Source organism: Triticum dicoccoides, chromosome 7A (assembly GCF_002162155.2).
Source record: "Triticum dicoccoides isolate Atlit2015 ecotype Zavitan chromosome 7A, WEW_v2.0, whole genome shotgun sequence".
NCBI lineage: Eukaryota > Viridiplantae > Streptophyta > Magnoliopsida > Poales > Poaceae > Triticum > Triticum dicoccoides.
In genome coordinates, this window is record NC_041392.1 from 144,106,738 (window position 1) to 144,124,288 (window position 17,551).

Consider the following 17,551-nt stretch of genomic DNA (forward strand, 5'->3'; position numbering starts at 1 on the left):
AAGATCTAAAGATATACCTTCAAGCGCTAACCTCCCCGGCAACGTCGCCAGAAAAGAGCTTGATGTCTACTACACGACCTTCTTCTTGTAGACGTTCTTGGGCATCCAAGTGCAGAGGTTTGTAGGACAGTAGCAAATTTCCCTCAAGTGGATGACCTAAGGTTTATCAATCCGTGGGAGGTGTAGGATGAAGATGGTCTCTCTCAAGCAACCCTGCAACCAAATAACAAAGAGTCTATTGTGTCCCCAACACACCCAATACAATGGTAAATTGTATAGGTGCACTAGTTCGGCGAAGAGATGGTGATACAAGTGCAATATGGATAGTAGATAATGGTTTTTGTAATCTGAAAATATAAAAACAGCAAGGTAACTAATGATAAAAGTGAGCATAAACGGTATTGCAATGATAGGAAACAAGGCCTAGGGTTCATACTTTCACTAGTGCAAGTCCTCTCAACAATAATAACATAATTGGATCACATAACTATCCCTCAACATGCAACAAAGAGTCACTCCAAAGTCACTAATAGTGGAGAACGAATGAAGAGATTATGGTAGGGTACAAAACCACCTCAAAGTTATTCTTTCCAATCAATCCGTTGGACTATTCCTATAAGTGTCACAAACAGCCCTAGTGTTCGTACTAGAATAACACCTTAAGACACAAATCAGCCAAAACCCTAATGTCACCTAGATACTCCAATGTCACCTCAAGTGTCCGTGGGTATGATTATACGATATGCATCACACAATCTCAGATCATCTATTCAACCAACACATAGGACCTCAAAGAGTGCCCCAAAGTTTCTACCGGAGAATCACGACGAAAACGTGTTCCAACCCCTATGAATAGGCTCATGGGCGGAACCCGCAAGTTGGTCACCAAAACATACATCAAGTGAATCACGTGATATCCCATTGTCACCACAGATAGGCACGGCAAGACATACATCAAGTGTTCTCAAATCTTTAAAGACTCAATCCTATAAGATAACTTCAAACGGGAAAATCAATCCATTACAAGAGAATTGAGGGGGGAAGAAACATCATAGGATCCAACTATAATATCAAAGCTCGCGATACATCAAGATTGTACCACGTCAAGAACACGAGAAGAGAGAGAGATCAAACACATAGCTACTGGTACATATCCTCAGCCCCGAGGGAGAACTACTCCCTCCTCGTCATGGAGAGCACCGGGATGATGAAGATGGCCACCGGAGAGGGATTGCCCCCTCCGGCAGGGTGCCAGAATGGGTCTAGATTGGTTTTCGGTGGCTACGGAGGCTTCTGGCGGCGGAACTCCCAATCTATTATGCTCCCCGATCGTTTTAGGGTATATGGAGATATATAGGAGGAAGAAGTGCGTTAGGGGGGCCACGAGGGGCCCATGAGGGTGGAGGGCATGCCCTAGGGGGGTGGGCGCGCTCCCTACCTCGTGGCTCCCTCGTTTATTTCCTGACGTGCAATCCAAGTTTATCAGGTTGCTTCTGATCCAAAAATAAGTTCCGTGAAGTTTCAGGTCATTTGGACTCTGTTTGATTTTCCTTTTCTTCAAAACCCTAAAATATGCAAAAAAAAATAGAAACTAGCACTGGGCTTTGGGTTAACATATAAATGCATATAAAACATCCAAGGTTGATAATATAATAGCATGGAACAATCAAAAATTCTAGATACATTGGAGACGTATCAGGCTCCTCCTCGTCATCGCTATGCAGCCCCTTTTCTTGTTTTTGGCATTCAACTTGCTGGCCTGTTTGAGCACCCAGCATTCTCTGTTGGAGTGGTTGGCTGGTTTATCGGGGGTGCCATGAATTTGACACGAATGATCAAGTATGCAGTCCAAGCTAGACGGTCCCGGATTGCTTCTTTAGAATGGCTTTTTCCGCTGACCGGATTTAGGGCCGCTTAATCCGGCATTAACTGTCGTGTCTTCAGGGTTGTCACCGTGTCGGGGAAACTGACCCACGAACACCTATGGGGCCGGCGGACCGGGCCCCTTTCGGTTCGGCGGGGGGCGGAGGTCGCACGAAGAGCAGATCGAGGCGAGGCACACGAGCAGTTTACCCAGCTTCGGAGCTCTCCGGAGAGATAACACTCCTACTGCTGCTTGTCTGGTTGTATTATCTGGTGTTCTTGCTCTCGAGAGAGAGAGTGTGATGTTTTCTGGGCTACGAATGAATCGAAGCGAACTGTCCGAACCTCCCCACCCCCCTCTACGTTGCGCATGGGCCTCCTTTTATACGCTAAAGGGGTCACCGACAGGTGGCAACGCAGAGGAGGGTAAAAACGTAAAAAGCGAGGTAGTTGATACAGTTGCTTGCATAGTGCACCCTACCTAACCCTGACGGCAGGGGACAAGGGCATTAAATGCCCGTCTGAGTCGCCCGAACAGTGCAGAAAGGACCATTAGGGGCGCCACCGTTCGCCACGATGGCGATCTTGTCAGCTTCGCATGCCACTGCGCACCGCTGGCTGCACAGCCTCCCGCCACGCGCGACCGGAGAAGCCCCCAGAGCGACACATTGGTGGATGCGCTGGAGCGTGGGCGCAGAGTGACCGCCTGCCGCAGCAAGCGCCTTGCCGCTGTTGTTATCTTGCCGGGTCCAGAAGCTCGTCGCTCACCGGGCCCCGGGGTACCTTGTTTAGTCTTCCCGGCAAGCTCCTCTTGCCGGGGCCTTGTTGGCTTGCCGGAGCGCGTGGCGCGTCGCGGCAAGTTCCTTGGAGCGCCTTGGTTGGCCTTCCCGGCAAGCTATTCTTGCCGGGGTCTTGTCTCCTTAGCTTAAATACTTTGTTCTTGGATGGCCCCAAGGGAACCTTGGGGGATCTTGGCGTTCGCCCGGCAAGCCTTTGCCGCGGGGTGCTGCAACTGCCCGTGCACAAGTTCGGGGTACTAGGGTACCCCTATTCTAGTACACCGACAGGAGCCCCCGGGCCTGGGCCAGACACGGTGCCGAGCGCTGTTGGGCCAGGCCCAAGACAGGGCACGGGCACACGCAGGCTGGGCCGCGCCAAATCTTGCTCCGCATCCACCGCGCTCTCCCATAACGGCACGCGTTGAATGCGGCATCGTGGGAGATATCGTGGGTGGTTGTTTATTTGGAAGGCCAAAACGTCCGCCCCGTCCCTCTTTATAAGCAGAGGGAACAGGGGCAGTTCATTCCCCCTCGCTGGTTGCTGCTACTCCTTCTTCACAAACTCCGCCGCTCCCCCCTTCTTCTCGAAGCCGAGAGAGCAGCGCTCCGCCCCCCCCCCCATTGCCACCAACATCACCACGCCGTCGACCTTCCCCACCACCTCCCCCATGGCCCCGAAAGCCGACAAGGGAAAGGGTGTGAAGTCGGCCGAGGCGCAGCGGCTCGCGGTGTTGCGGAAGGAGCGGGCGATCTTCACCCCCCAGCTCGGCGTGCAGGAGCTGAGGGAGTACTTCTACCTCTTTTGGGCGACGGAGACGCGTGCACATCCGCGCACGAGGGTACTCCCGGCCGCTGCCTCGGAGTTGGCTCCAAATGGGTACCCGTTCTTCCCGCTATTCTTCTATTGCGGGCTCTGCCCGCCCTTCTCGGAGTTCTTCTGTGACATTATGAACACATATGGCTTCCGCCTCCTTGACTTCACCCTCAATGCTGTCCTGACCATGGCAGTTTTCGCACACTTGTGCGAAAACTTTGTCGGAGTCCACCCTAGTGTTGCCCTTTTTTGCCACTTCTTCATACCTCGGGTAGAGAGAGGAGAGCCGCTTGCCGGAGGGATTGCCTGGGTCTCGAGAGTCGGCAAGAAAGAGGCGTACTTGGAGGGTGAGCTCCGCAGCAAGTGGGAGGAGTGGAGAGCGGAGTGGTGCTGGATCGTTGAGGAGAATCCGCAGCCCTTCACCGTCGTGTGCCAAACTCCAATAGTGCGCGGCAATGACTGGAGCAACGTGGCCCCGGAAGACGAGAGGCTGAAGATCGCCATCACTAGGATTCTTCGCCTCAGGCTTGCCGGGCTCACCGTAGGTGCTGTCGGGGCAGATTTCCTCCGCCGCCGCATTGCCCCCCTGCAGGAGAGTGGGAGGCCCGCCTGGGAATTCAAGAATTCGTCGGACATCATGAGGCTGCGGCCGGGCCTCAACTACAACTTCACCGTCTTGGAGTTGGACGCAATGCTCTTGGAATTATTCAAACGCGACCCCCCAGCACCCATTCACACTGCCGAGGGGCGTAGTTCCTTTGTGCAGTAACTCTTCGCTTGACCGGATCCGTGCCATGATGTCGTTGTGCGATTCACACGGCATCGTCCCAACTTGGCAAGAGCCTGCGGATGACGTTGTGCGAGTGTTCTTCGACACCTTGGAGGAAGTGCCGGTCCGTGCTGACGAGCAGAAGAGCCTCACCCGTGACACCATTAACGAGGAGCTGTAGCTCATTGCTACTAGGGCGGAAGAGGCTGCGGCCGCAGCTGCTGCGGGCGTGTTTGGGTTCACTGTGGAGGAGGCGGAGGCTGCGGAGGCGGCAAACCTTGCCGAGCGCGCGGAGTTCATGGGCGAGGAGGAGCCTGCCGGTTCCGAAGCCGAGCCGAGCAAGGCCGGCGAGGAGGAGGCCGAGCCTTCAGAGAACTTGCCGTAGGCGGAGCCCCCGACCCCACCAAGGAGGCGCCTTCGCAGGGCCGAGGACGCAGCGGGGCGGCAGCCGGTCCACAGCCAACGAGCCGCGCGACACGCTCTACCGCGGCAAGCAATGTTGCCGCGGGAGCACCTCACGCAACAGTGGCAACTGGAGCGGGATCTTCCCGGGCCACTGCCACTGCCCCCGCCAAGCAGGCAAGGGATCCTACTCCTCCACCTCGCCGCACCGGAGGAGGGCCGGACTTCGATCTTTCCGCGCTCAGCTCCGACGAGGAGGAAGAAGAGTGAGTTTCTTTGGTGCTCTTGTAGTTCTTCAATCTTGCTTTTTATATCTTGTATCTGACTTGCTCCAATCTAGACTCCTTTCTTTTCAGAACACTGGCCCAGAGAGCGGCGAAGAGGGCCAAGGCCGCGGTGATCGTCATCGAGGATGACCCCATCGTGTCAGCAGGAGGTGGGCCCGAGACCACCTTGACGGACCCGGCAATCACCCCTCAGAGCAGCCCCCAGCGCAGCCCCCAGCGTAAGTTCATAGTTTAGCCTTCTGCTGTCGGGCGCGCTTGAGTGCTTTTTCCTTTGTTGATATCTTGCTTGCTGACTTGTGCAGGAGCAGAGCAGCCTCATCAGGAGCGCCCGGAGGCCGGTCCCGAAGTGCCACCTGCTTCGACTGCGCCGCCAAGGGAGGAGTCCCCAGCAAGGGAGTGCTCTCCGGCAAGGGGGGACTCTCCGGCAAGGGACGGCACTGCTGACCCTGCGGCAACCGAGGCTGCAACTGAAGATCTTGGCGCAGGTAATCCTCTTGCCCAGAAACTTTCCCTTGGGTTCTGCTTCTTCCGTTTTTCCTTTCTTGGATTTTTGATTGATTTTCCTCCCTTCTTCGTTCTTCAGACCCATCTATGGCTGAGCCAGTGGAGACAGAGGGCGCCGGCGAGGAAGGTGCCGGTGCTGATGAGACCGCCGGCGAGGAGGCCGCCGGGGCTGCTGCTGCGGAAGCCGGCGAGGGGTCGGGCGATCGCACTGACGACCCTGAGGCCGCAGGAGCGCGGGGCGCTGCGCCGACCGCCGAACCCTCTGCCGCTTCTGCGGAGCCGGGCTCCGAGGAGCCCCAGCGCGGCGCCTACTTGAAGGCCGGTGACAATATCTTCATCAAGCTACCCTGGGCGTCGAGCTCCAGGGCGCCGGTCGAGGGGGAGACTTTTGACGGGGAGGTGCTCGCCTCTGCTGGACTGTCATTGGTTGACACGCCCGGCAGCAGTAGCGGCGAGCCTGAGGAGGAGGAGCTGCTGCGGAAGCTGCTGTCACTCTACCGCACCCGGCAAGCCAAGCTGGCTTCCCGGGAAGCGCTTGTCGCGAAGGCAGGAGTTGACATGGAAAAGCGCGCGGAGGAGCTCCGGGGCCAAAATCAAGAAGCTCTCCGGTCCCTGGCGCAGGAGCGGGAGCGACTTGACGAGGAGCGCACGGCCTTTCTTCTCGAGAAGGCCGAGGCTGAGGAGGAGCAAAGGCTGGCCGCCGAGAAGCAGTCCGCCCGGGAAGGCGAACTAGTGCAGAGGAAGGCTAACCTCGACAGCTACGAGGAAGAGCTCCCTGAGCGTGAGCAAGCACTTGGCGGGGCACTCAAGGAGGCAAAGGACGCTGCGGCAGTTGCAGAGGCCGCCAAGAAAGAGCTGGAGGAGAAGGTGACGCAGCTGGAGGCCAACATTGGGAAGAGCGGCGAGGAGCTTGCCGCGCTCAAGCATGAGCGTGAGAAGGATGCTGCCGCCCATGGTGAGCTGCAAGGCCTTCTCGCTGAGAGGGGCAAGGAGCTCAGCGCCGCCAAGGATTCCAAGGAAGACCTGGAGCTGAAGCTGGCCACGCTGACGCAGACGCTGGAGGCCGCCAAGGAGCGGGAGAAGACCTTGTCGGAGAAGGTCAAGGCTGACGTGGTGCTACTGGAGAGCATTGCAGTTACCCAGAACTCGTTCAAAGACACAGTGGAGCACTGGACCGAGGGTCTGGTGAACACTGCCGCAGTCATCAACGAGGAGCTGGCGCAGATGGGGATGGAGGACTTTGGGTATCCTTCCGATGAGAGTCTTCAACCCAGCGCCAAGCTCAGCCTGTTCTTCAAGGGCGTGGCGACGGCACTCCAGCGGCTCCGGGAGAGGATCCCGAAGCAGCTGGCCGACGAGTCGCGCAAAATCTGCGCCGGGGTTCTCCAGAAGGTACTGATGAAGGTGGCCTTCCGCAACCCAGGCCTCAGCTTCACCAACGTCCTCAGGTCCTTGCCGCCTGATACCGATCTGGATGCACTCAAGGCCCTTGTCGCACCCATTGTGGACAAGGTGAGCGAGATCAAGAGAGTCAAGGGCGAACACGTAGATTAGGCCGCCCATTCCTTCTTTTCCCTTGTCGCTGCTGATCATGTTATGAAAACAGTCTGTTAGAGCTGCGACAAGTTATCTTTGTAATATAACTTTATTTCTGTCTATCAATTGCTATGTTATTTCCTTTACTAGATTCCTTCCTTTGTATGTTATTACCCTACGCTTCTAGGGAACTTGTCGGCGCAGGCGCCCGAGCCGCGAGCGCTGAGTGCGGAACTTCAGCAGCCTGCCGGCGGCGCTGCTTCCGACAAGAAACCTTGTCACGACTAGATGCAGCACGCTTAAGCTGTTGCGCGGACTCGAAACAAAGTAAGGGCGCAACTAGCCACGAGTTGGTTCCTCCGCGCACAGGTTTTCCATACAAAGCAAGGTCGTTCGAGGAAGATAACTCAAAAATTTAAAAACTGATTGCTCAAACTTTGGCAACTGAGCTTTTCTGCCGTTTGCTTCCCGGCAAGGCAAAACTTTGCTTGAACGACGCCTGGTCCATACCACAATCTTCTCCTTCCCCCCGGCAAACTTGTGTGCGAGGGAACCTTCTTTTCCTTTAAAAGAAAAAGAAAGAAGAGAAAATAATAATATGGAGCTCTTCGGCTCGTTACTGCTTACCGGATGTAGGTGCTGCACAAAGTGTCAGATAATCACATGCAAGAAAGGAACTAACGCATGAAATGGACAAGATGTGCGGAGCACATGGGGTTTTACTTATGCACGGGATCTGCGCCCGGCTTTGTACAAAGGATTACATGCAACAGCGACAAGACTTGTACAAAAGGTGGTTGCCGGAACGGGTTCCAGCAACTGCGCCTTATGGGAAAAACTTACGAAGATGTTCTATGTTCCAGGAGTTGCTCACCGGAATGCCATCTTCGGTCTCAAGGCGGACAGCGCCAGGCCTTGTGACTCGTCTCACCCGATAAGGGCCTTCCCACTTCGGCGTCAACTTGTTGGAATTCTTGGCGGACTAAACGCGCCGAAGAACAAGGTCGCCTTCCTCGAAGCCTATGGCTTTAACTTTGCGGCTATGATAGCGGCGCAAAGCTTGCTGGTATCGAGCAGCTCGTACAGCAGCCTAAAGACGATCTTCCTCAAGGAGCAGCGCGTCGTCTTGCCGCAGTTGTTCTTGCTCAAGCTCATCATAAGCGAGCACTCGAGGTGATCCGTATACGAGTTCCGTGGGGAGAAATGCCTCTGCTCCATAGACTAGTGCGAAAGGTGTCTGGCCAGTGGCTCGATTTGGCGTCGTTCTGATCGACCAAAGAACCACCGGGAGCTCCTCGATCCAGTTCCTTCCGCACATGTGCAGCCTGTCGAAAGTTCTGGTCTTGAGCCCGCGCAGCACTTCAGCATTTGCCCTCTCTGCTTGACCGTTGCTTCTTGGATGAGAAACAGAAGCGAAGTAGACCTTGGCGCCAAGGTCTTGGACGTACTGCATGAAGGTGCGGCTCGTGAATTGCGTGCCGTTGTCGGTGATGATCCTGTTAGGGATCCCGAAACGGCAAACAATCGACCTGAAGAACTTAACTGCTGACTGTGCTGTCACCTTCCTCACTGGTTGCACTTCCGGCCACTTTGTGAACTTGTCGATTGCGACGTACAAGTACTCAAAGCCCCCGACAGCTCGGGGGAAGGGGCCGAGGATATCGAGCCCCCAGACCAAAAATGGCCAGGATAAAGGGATCGTCTGGAGAGCTTGAGCTGGCTGGTGTATCTGTTTGGAGTGGAACTGGCACGCTTCACACTTGGTTACTTGTGCAGTTGCATCCTGGAGGGCGGTCGGCCAAAAGAAACCTTGCCGGAAAGCTTTGCCGGCAAGTGCTCTTGCGCCAATGTGGTGGCCACATATGCCTCCATGTATCTCTGCCAACAGCTTTTGTCCATCTTCCCGCCAAATACACTTCAATTTCACACCATTGAGTCTTCTTCTGTACAGTATGCTATCAACAAACTGGTACATACTGGACTGCCGGGCTACTCTTTCCGCTTCTTCTTGCTCTTCGGGAAGTTTTCCTGTCTGAAGGAAATGGACAATCTGCTGTGCCCATGCTGGAGCTTGTGGCTCGACAACGAGGACTAAAGGCGCATCTGCTGTTGCGGGAACATCCGCTTCCACGGCAAGGACTTGTGGTCCTGCCGGAGCTTGATGTTCCCCGGTAAGCTTGCCGGAGCAAAACTTGTCGGGAGCGTCTGCTTCAACGGAACAAACCATAAGGCTTGCCGGAGCAAACTGCCCCTCAACTTCCTTGGTGTTGATCTTGGGGACTTTCTTGGCGGCGGCTTCGGGGAGCTCTGCTGGAAAGTAGTCACCAGAAACCAACTTCCTCTTCTTGCTTTGTCCAGTTGATGGTGTTACGGATGGTTGAGTCAACTTAAGCACAAAGATCCCTGGTTCCACAGGTAACTTTAGTGCGATGCACTTTGACAGGCCATCAGCAATATCATTCTGAGCTCTTGGGATATGCTCCATTTGTAGGCCGTCAAAGTGCTCTTCTAGCTTCCTCACTTCATCAACATACGCTTCCATCAACGGACTCTGGTAGTTCTTGTTCACTTGTCAGACGACAAGCTGTGAGTCACCCCTGACAATGAGCTTCTTGATCCCAAGGTCTGCTGCGATTCTGAGACCGGCAAGCAATCCTTCATACTCTGCAGTATTGTTGGTTGCTTGCTCTTTGGGAAAGTGCATCTGGACTACGTACTTGAGGTGCTCTCCGGTGGGTGCGACAAGCAGCACGCCTGCACCGGCGCCTTGAAGCGAGAAGGCACCATCAAAGTACATCAGCCACTCTTTGCTTGCCTCTTTGACGGGGATGCTTGTTTCTGAAATTTCTTCATCTGGGGTTGGCGTCCACTCTGCTATGAACTCTGCCAATGCTCTGCTTTGGATAGTTGAAGTGCTCTCAAACTTGAGGCCAAAGCTTGACAGTTCTAGCGCCCACTCGACAATCCTGCCCGTTGCTTCTGGATTTTGCAGTATCCTCTTCAGCGGAAAGCGAGTGACGACTGTGATCTCATGTGCTTGGAAGTAATGGCGCAGCTTTCTTGAGGCCATGAGGAGGCCGAAAAGCAACTTCTGCACACCAGAGTACCTTGATCTAGCCCCCTGCAGAAGGGAACTGACAAAGTAAACTGGGCGCTGCACCATTCTCCTTGGCATCTTATCATGCTCCTGGGCAAACCCATGTTTGTCGGGACCAGAGCTTGTCGACGAAGCCCCCTGCTTGTCGCTGGATGGATCTGCCGTGGTTGCTGGCTCATCATCCGCCTCCCTCTCCGCCACTAACGCAGCACTAACCACTTGATTGGTTGCCGCTATATACAGCAGCAACTTCTCTTGTGGCTTAGGTGCGACAAGCGTTGGAGTGGAGGACAGGTATCTCTTCAAGTCCTGCAGCGCAGCCTCCGCTTCCGGAGTCCATTTCATTGGACCTGCCTTTTTCAAAATTTTGAAAAATGGCAGGGCGCGCTCAGCAGATCTAGAGATAAACCTGCTGAGAGCAGCCATGCAACCGGCAAGCCTTCGTACATCCTTGACGCGCTTTGGTGCATCGATATGCTCAATGGCTTTGATCTTGTTGGGATTGGCTTCAATTCCCCGCTGAGACACGAAGAACCCGAGAAGCTTGCCGGAAGGGACTCCAAACACGCACTTCTCGGGGTTAAGCTTGAGGTTGATCTTGCGCAGGTTTGCAAATGTTTCGTCTAAATCTTGAATCAAGGTCACTTTGTTCTTGCTCTTGACCACTATGTCATCCATGTAAGCTTCCACATTTCTGTGCATTTGCGGCTCAAAAGCATGGTGGACTACCCTTGCGAATGTTGAACCAGCATTCTTCAAACCGAAAGGCATCCGTACGAAGCAGTACGTGCCACACGGGGTGATAAATGCGGTTTTCTCTTCATCTTCTTCTGCCATGAAGATCTGATGGTATCCTGAGTATGCATCAAGAAATGAAAGCCAATCACATCCGGCTGTGGAGTCAACATTCTGGTCAATACGCGGCAAGGGAAATGGGTCTTTGGGACAAGCTTTATTAACATCAGTAAAGTTAATACAAAGTCTCCATTTCCCGTTTGCTTTGCGCACAACAACAGGATTGGCCAACCACGTGGGATGGAGTACTCCTCTAACAAGGCCTGCTGCTTCCAACTTCTTGATTTCTTCTGCGATGAATTCTTGGCGCTCTACTACCTGCTTCCTGACTCTCTGCTTGACGGGCCGCACATGAGGACAAACGACAAGGTGGTGCTCAATCACTTTCCTGGGAACACCGGGGATATCAGACGGTTGGCACGCAAACACGTCGACATTCGCCCGCAGGAAAGCAACGAGCGCGCTTTCCTATTTGGGGTCAAGAGTGGCGCTGATGGTGAAGGTACCACCAGTGCCATCCTCCTTGGCGGACACCTTCTTAGTCTCAGGTGGAGCTGCCATTGCCTTCTTACACTTGCCGGTGGAGCTCGATGGTGCGTCCTCGACGATAGCGCAGCACTCCGAAGAGGTGCGCTTGCCGGAGTGGGCATCAGAGCTCTCGCCGGACTTGGTCTTCTTCTTCCCCCCGGGAGCTTCAGAGGCAAGTGTCCTGCGTTCTGCTGCGGCTGCTGCTTCCCGGTAGATCTTGTCGGCACAGATAAGAGCATCCTTCTTGTCGCCAGGGACAGAGATGACACTTATTGGGCCTGGCATTTTCAGTATGTTGTACGCATAGTGAGAGGCTGCCATGAACTTGGCGAGTGCCGGTCGCCCAAGGATTCCATTGTAAGGCAATGGAAAGTCGGCAACGTCAAACGTGACCCTCTCGGTCCTGAAGTTCAGCTCACTGCCAAATGTTACCGGCAACGTGATCTTTCCCTTTGGCTTGCTCCTTCCCGGGTTGATTCCTTGAAATGTGCCGGTCTCTTCGAGCTCGCTGTCAGGGATCTGGAGTTTCTTGGCGCCACCACCGTTGCCGGACTGCTCAACAACTAGCACTTCTTTGCCTTTCCTCCTTCTGTTGTTCCGCCGCCGGTTTTTCCTTGTCGGGGCAGCATCTTCACTGTCAGATCCTCCCGCTCCTATATTTTCTCCGGGGAGTCTCCTCCCTTCCTCAGCACGCGCACACTTGTCGGCCAGTGCATATAACTCACTGACGTCCCTGATCTTGCACATCGCCATTTCCTCCCGCATCCTGCGATTTCGCACGTTCTGATGGAACGCGCTGATCACCGCGGCAGGGTGGACGTCTGGGATGTTGTGCTGCACACTACTGAATCTCTGAATGTACTTGCGCAGGGGCTCTCCTTCCTTCTGAGCGAGCAGATGAAGATCACTCTCCTGGCCATGAGGCTTGTGTCCGCCTGTAAAGGCGCCGACAAACTGATGGAACAGATCAGCCCAAGAGGATATGGAGTTGTCCGGCAAGTGCATGAGCCAGGATCTGACATTGGGCTTGAGCACCAGCGGGAAGTAGTTGGCAAGGATCTTGTCATCTCGTCCCCCGGCAGCTTCCACCGCAATGGTGTAGATGCTGAGGAACTCTGACGGATGCGTCTTGCCGTCGTACTTCTCCGGTACGTCTGGCTTGAAGTTCTTTGTACTGGGCCACTGGACTTGCCGCAGCTCACGAGTGAACGCAGGACAACCTACCGCGTACGGCAGATCGCCTGGTTCCCCTGGCGCATGCATGTCAACAGAGGGCCCAGCGCGCTTGTCGGATTGACGTCGCGCTTCTCTTCGGTGCTCGATGCGGGTTCGAGCGTCTTCTTGTTGTCGATCATAAAGAACTTGGCGCTGATCGCGACGAGCTCATGGATCCGACGATGCAGTGGAGTCGCGGTCGAGGTGGATCCGGCGAGTCGGCGATCTTGGCCTTCGGGGCGGTGATTGCATGGTAGTTGCACCTCCGCCCGTTTCTTCGCCACCGGCTCACGTCCGGCGGTCCTGCCGCGGCGGCGACGCGCTCGGCCGCCGTGGAGTGTCGCCGTTGGCGTAGCCAATGAGACTCTGAATGGTGGATCTCCATTCATCGATATTGTCCGACGTCGGAGGGTAATCTAGGAGAAGTTGAGCTCGTGCCAAAGCTTCTGCTGGAGTGGTGGGTGGCAGTGGCGGACGGTGCGAGGAGCGGGACGTGCTTGAACTTCTAACTATGTTAGAAGGAGCAGTATCCCGTCCAGGCGACCGTGCCCCGCTCGTGCCAGCACGCTGGCGTGCATGCTGGTCTTGAGGGCCCCGAGATCCACCAGCTTGGTCTTGGGCTATCATGCATAGGGCACTGCTAGTGCCATGACGCTGTTGATCTTGCGCCTCCTGAGAGTGGCGCAGAACATGTACAATCGCCGAGGTTTGTGCAGCCTTGTTCTTGGACCTGGCGGCATCATGAGCTTCCTCGTCGACATCCTTTCTTCCGCCGGCGTCCATCCCACCACTCGTTTGTTCCAACGGTGGCGGAAGTGACGTGGATGGAGCGGCTGCCGCCGAAGTCTTCTTCTTCGTTGGCATATTGATGAAGGGAATAAAGATCTAGCTCGTGTGAACGCCGGATCTGGTTCACACAATCTCAACACCCCCTACCTGGCGCGCCAAAGATGTCGGGGAAGCTGACCCACGAACACCTATGGGGCCGGCGGACCGGGCCCCTTTCGGTTCGGAGGGGGGCGGAGGTCACACGAAGAGCAGATCGAGGCGAGGCACACGAGCAGTTTACCCAGCTTCGGAGCTCTCCGGAGAGATAACACTCCTACTGCTGCTTGTCTGGTTGTATTATCTGGTGTTCTTGCTCTCAAGAGAGAGAGTGTGATGTTTTCTGGGCTACGAATGAATCGAAGCGAACTGTCCGAACCTCCCCACCCCCTCTACGTTGCGCATGGGCCTCCTTTTATACGCTAAAGGGGTCACCGACAGGTGGCAACGCAGAGGAGGGTAAAAACGTAAAAAGCGAGGTAGTTGATACAGTTGCTTGTACAGTGCACCCTACCTAACCCTGACGGCAGGGGACAAGGGCATTAAATGCCCGTCTGAGTCACCCGAACAATGCAGAAAAGGACCGTTAGGGGCGCCACCGTTCGCCACGATGGCGATCTTGTCAGCTTCGCATGCCACTGCGCACCGCTGGCTGCATAGCCTCCCGCCACGCGTGACCGGAGAAGCCCCCAGAGCGACACGTTGGTGGATGCGCTGGAGCGTGGGCGCAGAGTGACCGCCTGCCGCGGCAACCGCCTTGCCGCTGTTGTTATCTTGCCGGGTCCAGAAGCTCGTCGCTCACCGGGCCCCGGGGTACCTTGTTTAGTCTTCCCGGCAAGCTCCTCTTGCTGGGGCCTTGTTGGCTTGCCGGAGCGCGTGGCGCGTCGCGGCAAGTTCCTTGGAGCGCCTTGGTTGGCCTTCCCGGCAAGCTCCTCTTGCCGGGGTCTTGTCTCCTTAGCTTACATACTTTGTTCTTGGATGGCCCCAAGGGAACCTTGGGGGATCTTGGCATTCGCCCGGCAAGCCTTTGCCGCGGGGTGCTGCAACTGCCCGTGCACAAGTTCGGGGTACTAGGGTACCATTATTCTAGTACACCGACACACCGTTGTTGCGGTGCTTGTTTCTATTGTGACATGGCCTGCCATTGCTATCTTTGGCGTCTGAATTGCCAGTGTTTCTTGATGTGTTGTTACTACGAGCCAGCCAGCTATCCTCGCCCGCACAAAAGCGGGTCATGTGTGTCGTGAGGGCTGCCATGGATTTCGGCTTTTCTTGGCCGAGGTGTCGGGCGAGCCACTCGTCGCGGATATTATGCTTAAATGCCGCTAAGGCCTCGGCATCCGGACAGTCGATAATTTGTTTCTTTTTAGTTAGGAACCGAGTCCAGAATTTCCTGGCTGATTCCCCTGCCTGCTGGGTTATGTGACTCAAGTCATCAGCATCTGGTGGTCGCACATAAGTGCCCTGGAAGTTGTCAAGGAATGCGTCTTCCAGATTCTCCCAACTGCCAATGGAGTTTGCCGGCAGGTTATTGAGCTAATGCCGAGCAGGCCCTTTGAGTTTTAATGGGAGGTACTTGATGGCATGTAGATAGTCACCGCGGGCCATCTGGATCTGGAGGAGGAAATCTTCGATCCATACCGGAGGGTCTGTTGTACCATCATATGATTCGATGTTCATGGGTTTAAACCCTTCTAGGAATTCATGATCCATTACTTCATCGGTGAAGCATAGGGCGTGTGCGGCACCTCTGTGCTGGGCTATGTCACGACGTAGTTCATATGAGTCTTGTCTGCTGTATTCGGCCCGGTCGGATTTACTTTTAGTATATCCGGCATGACGGTCGTCATCATGCGTTGGGGCGTGCCCCCGTGATCCGTAGATCGATCTTGTATATCCTGCTTTGTTTTCCAATATGTCTCGCAGGTCCTGCGTGTTGCCCCGAGCCTTGGTATTTTTGTTTCACTAGCGACGGGTTGCGGACTGGACTTCGGGCTGATATGCCGCTTTGTCTCGGCCACGAGGTGGCCAGTCAGCCGCATCATACGCTGGGAGCGTAGGCTTTAGTGCTTCCTCCTCGAGTTGGGGTAGCAACCTGCGTTTTTGATAACTTTTGGTTGGGAGCTCGAGTTCGTATTCCTCGACCGCCAGGACCTCAGTCCATCTATCCGCTAGCAGATCTTGGTTAGCTTGAAGCTGCTGTTGCTTTTTCTTCAGGCTTTTTGCTGTGGCTATAAGCCGGCGCTTGAAGCGCTCCTGTTCAGCGGGATCCTTAGGCACGATAAATTCTTCGATGCCGAGGCTCACCTCACCTTCAGTGAGAGGCATGTAATTGTCATCCTCTGATTCTCCGTTTGCTGCCTGTTCCTTAGGGCTGGCTTGCCCATCCTCCCGCTCGAGGCCTGGCTGGAGGGGATTGTCTTCGTCTTTGGCGCTATCCGCAGCGTTATTGTCTCTTGTGCCGGTATCGCTGTTCTTGCTATGGCAGGGCTTAGAGCGGCGCTGTTGCCGCCGGTGCTTAGATTGCTTCTCGAGGGGATTATCCTCTGTTGCCTTATTGCCATCACTTTCTTTGGGGGTGTCCACCATGTATATATCATATGATGAGGTGGCAGTCCAGCGCCCTGTGAGCGGTGGTTCCTGTTCTTCTCCTACATCGTCGTCCATACCGTCGATGTCTTCAGAGCCGAAATCAAGCATGCCGGTTAAGTCATCGACAGTGGCTATTAAGTGGGTGGTGGGTGGGGGACGAATTTCTTCGTCGTCCGCTTCCCACTCAAGCCAGACATAGTTCGGCTAAGGACCTCCTGACAAGGAGAGAGACCTTAATGAATTTAGCACATCGCCCAAGCGCGAGTGCTGAAAGATATCCACGGGGGAAAACTCCATGATCGGCGCCCAATCAGACTCGATAGGCATGGACGCAGGCGGTTCGGAGCCTGTGGCCGGGAACGAATCCGAGGATCCGGCAACACAGGTCTCGTAGGAGGTGAAGTCAGTACTCGGCTCTATCGCCGTTGAGTGTGCGGCCTCCGTGGTGGGGTCCATCCACCCATCTTCGGACAGCACAATATGCTCCGGATTGAGGGCCGGAGTAGCAACAGGTGAGATCTCCCGAACACCGTCCGGCGGCAAAGCTAAGTCATGCTCATCGTGACTGTGCGGCGCACCTGACATGGGCTCGAATCCGTCGAGGATCAAGTCTCCGCGGATGTCGGCAGTATAGTTCAAACTTCCAAACCTGACCTGATGGCCAGGGGCGTAGCTCTCGATCTGCTCCACACGGCCAAGCGATTTGGCCCGCAGTGCGAAGCCGCCGAATACGAAGATCTGTCCGGGGGGGGGGGGAACCTCACCCTGGATCGCATCGTTGCCGATGATCGAAGAAGCTGTCAAGCCTTATGGTGACAACACAGTGGAACTCTCAATGAAAGCACCAATGTCGGTGTCAAAACCAGCGGATCTCGGGTAGGGGGTCCCGAACTGTGCGTCTAAGGCGGATGGTAACAGGAGGCGGGGGACACAAGGTTTTCCCAGGTTCGGGCCCTCTCGATGGAGGAAATACCCTACTTCCTGCTTGATTGATCTTGATGATATGAGTATTACAAGAGTTGATCTACCACGAGATCGTAGAGGCTAAACCCTAGAAGCTAGCCTATGATTATGATTGTTCTTGTCCTACGGACTAAACCCTCTGGTTTATATAGACATCAGAGGGGGCTAGGGTTACACAGTGTTGGTTACAAGGGAGGAGATATACATATCCGAATTGCCAAGCTTTCCTTCCATGCAAAGGAGAGTCCCACCTGGACACGGGACAAAGTCTTCAATCTTGTATCTTCATAGTCCAATAGTCCTGCCAAAGTATATAGTCCGGCATTCCGAGGACCCCCTAATCCTGGACTCCCTTAGGCATACCCAAGCTTAGGCTTTTGGTTGTCCTTGGATTTTACCTTGTGGTGCCTTGGTCAACCCCAAGCTTAGGCTCTTGCCACTCCTTGTTCCGAAATCCATCAAATCTTTACCCAAAAACTTGAAAACTTCACAACACAAAACTCAACAGAAAATCTCATGAGCTCCGTTAGTATAAGAAAACAAACCACCACTTTAAGGTACTGTACTTAACTAATTCTTTAT